Source organism: Schistocerca gregaria, chromosome 1 (genome assembly GCF_023897955.1).
Source record: "Schistocerca gregaria isolate iqSchGreg1 chromosome 1, iqSchGreg1.2, whole genome shotgun sequence".
Lineage (NCBI taxonomy): Eukaryota > Metazoa > Arthropoda > Insecta > Orthoptera > Acrididae > Schistocerca > Schistocerca gregaria.
Genome location: NC_064920.1, coordinates 1,113,273,200 through 1,113,276,336, shown reverse-complemented (window position 1 = coordinate 1,113,276,336; position 3,137 = coordinate 1,113,273,200). Strand labels below are relative to the sequence as shown.

The window sequence follows — 3,137 nt, the reverse complement described above, 5'->3', positions numbered from 1 at the left end:
GCAGCGAAATAGTACCTGAAGACAGACAGGCAGTGTGTGGAGAGGCGTGGAGCGGCCGTGGTCTGCTGCCAGGCGTCGTCTCTGGCGCGGGGCGCTCCGCTCGCGGGAGTGGTACTCCGCTGCACTGGCTGGCGCGTCATGAACTGTGACGGCCGCGCTATTCTGGGTGCGCGGCGCCTCCCTGCACACGCCGCCAACACTCGCTGCCGCACCGCGGACATCGCGCCTCCGCCGCCTGCTTCATTGGCTGCCGCCGTCGCCTGGTGACTGCATTGTCGGCGGCTTCCTCTGAAGCGCGGTGTACGCACCCGAAGCGAACGGAGATCAGCGAACGAGATTTCTCCTTGGCGCGAGCGTGTGCGAACAGCATTCGGCCGTGTTCGGTTCGCAACCGCTGGTGCTTACTCGTGTTCCGCTGGTTGTCTTTCTGCGAACCGTCGATGAAAGTTTCCGTCCTCTGCGCTTCGGCGCTAGCAGCGGAGTAGTATGACGCAGTTTTGTCGTTGACACCAGTTGCTTGGTGTGGTGCGGAGAGAACGGTAGCATGCGAGATATGTTCAGAAAGTAAGTCTACTGTGTCCATAACGGCCCGTAGTTCTTTGTTCTTTTGTTTTTTGAAGTATTGACAGGAGTGGTGCACTCCGTCTTCAGGTCACAAGTGGCCCAACGGGACCATCCGACCGCCGTGTCATCCTCAGCAGAGGATGCGGATAGGAGAGGCATGTGGTCAGCACACAGCTCTCCCGGTCGTTATGATGGTTTTCTTTGGCCGGAGCTGCTACTATTCGGTCGAGTAGCTCCTCAATTGGCATCACGAGGCTGAGTGCACGCCGAAAAATAGCAACAGCGCATGGTGGCCCGGATGGTCACCCATCTAAGTACCGGTCACGCCAGACAGCGCTTAACTTCGGTGATCTGAAGGGAACCGGTGTATGCACTGCGGCAAGGCCGTTGCCAATACTGTATGGTAGAGGAGAGGACCCTCTGACCAGAGTGAGCAACGCAGGGTCACAGTAGCATGTAATCTCACGATGTAATGTCCACTTGCGTGAAGATGTAGATAAGAAATCTTGCTAAGCGTAAGCAATGTGCTATCATCCACTTGCTACTCGTGGATGGGGTAACACCTACCAAAATTTTTTTGTTAGTTATAACGGCTTATAGTCAAGGTGTTACGAACTTTAATGGTTCAAATGGCTCCGAGCACTATGGGACTTAACATCTGAGGTCATCAGTCCCCTAGAACTTAGAACTTCTTAAACCTAACTACCCTAAGGACATCACACACATCCACGCCCAAGACAGGATTCGAACCTGCGACCGTAGCAGTCGCCCGGTTCCGGACTGAGCGCCTAGAACCGCTAGATCACCGCGGCCCGCATTAATCATTGGTATTTTGGGTCTGACCATCAGACACTTTTTCAGTAATTCAGGATTTGCCAGGTCTCTGTAAATAGCTTTCATAATATCCACGACTGCTGCTGGAAAGGAATGTTAATGGCTGTATGCACTGTTTGAGTACTGGGCATTGTGGTAATTGCACCATGAATCAGATCCAGGAGGGCAAATGTCATCTCCTGGTTTTTCATCAGTTGACAGTCAGTGGAAGAAGGTAGCCCATACTGTCTGCTTCATATTCAACAAATCCTCAGTATTATTTCTAATGGCCATCCCATAATACTGCTGTAGTTCATCAATCATTTTGTCTGTCAACCTGCCTCTTATAGTTTTATCCTAAGAAAGTTTCTTGTCTCCCAAACTTTGTTTCAACTTCCTCAGCCTGGTGCCCTTCCTCTTCTGGACATGACCAACACATTCCATCCTTCTATATAAAAAATTACCGATTTTATTGGATCGCGAAGTAATGCACGCAAAAATTTTAACATTTTCAACCGGCGAAAATTGCAAATTTTATAAAGAGATAAATATCCAAAAATCTGAAAACAATTTGCCGTTCTAACTCCCCTCAAAGAAAAAATTACAAATATGGCTAAGTATAGGGCTAATATGTGGAGCACAGTACTTTAATATTCCCCTAGGCATATCTATGAGAGTTCTTAGTCGTCAGTGATTTAAGTGTTGACTCAATCTCCCTCTTGTCAATACCACGGAGGAGTATTTCAGGCATCAATCTCGGAAAGTCATTTTCCAAGAGAGTTACGTTCCCACCATTGTTGAATTCGACCTTGGGAGTCATCTGTAATCACGTCGTCGTGAACAGAAGGTTGAAAAAGATGGGAACTATATCACGTGTTCGAATTTCAATTGCTTTTCAAAAGCTTTCTGTACTTCTAGCAACGTTCGTTCAACTCTTAGAGAGCAAAGTGGGGCGCTAATGACGCCGTGCAGTGGACTGCCAGCCGATGTAATTCGGAATGACTTAATTTAGCGCTCCTCATTGTGACCTAGGCGGTTAATTGTGACACGCTTTGGACGCCCTCTGCTGCAGGAAATGGCGAATTTTCGGAGAACGGAACATAATGGGACCTGAGAAGCAGTGAGAGAAAAGTGGCGCGCCGGGCGGCAATAAAAATGTCAGTAGTAGTTAGTTAAAACACGGCGGCCGCCGCCTTAACGAAGTCACTTCATTACCCCGAGTCCCTCCAACGGGTCCTGGCTTTGTTGCCTTTCCTCCAAGAAATGGAACGAGACTGCTAACTATGAGGTGACAACGTTTGCATTTCTGTGACATCTGTTCGTTTAGTCTCTCCTTCCTCCGATTCTCCTCCTTACACACACACACGTTTTGCTTATTTTCTCTTGCTTCTCTGTAGCCTCTTCTCCCATCTATCTGTAAAGATGATTGGGAGAAGGTCATACAAAAACCCTGCCCCTGTGATACGATAAAAATTTTCCCTATCTAGTGATTAATTGTAATACGCGAAGCACGATGTGCAGTGTGTTCACCGTTGGGCACGATATCAGGACAACCCCTTAACGAAACAACTGCGAGATGGCTTCATATTGGAGTTTTCTCCATTGCCATTTTTTAAAAATTTATTGGCTTTCGAAACGTGCAATTCAACCATCCATACGCTGAAAATGTTATATTACAACTGATGTGACAATTCATGGTGACAAAGGACTGATTCGACGTAAAACACGTTCAACAATCAGAGTATACTGAAACGAGTAAA

At 47.8% G+C, this 3,137-nt stretch overlaps 1 pseudogene; it reads right to left on the bottom strand.

Moving 5' to 3' along the window:
* Positions 1-838: 838 nt before the first annotated feature.
* Positions 839-956, bottom strand: LOC126290151 (5S ribosomal RNA; annotated as a pseudogene).
* Between the last annotated feature and the right edge of the window lie 2,181 nt (positions 957-3,137).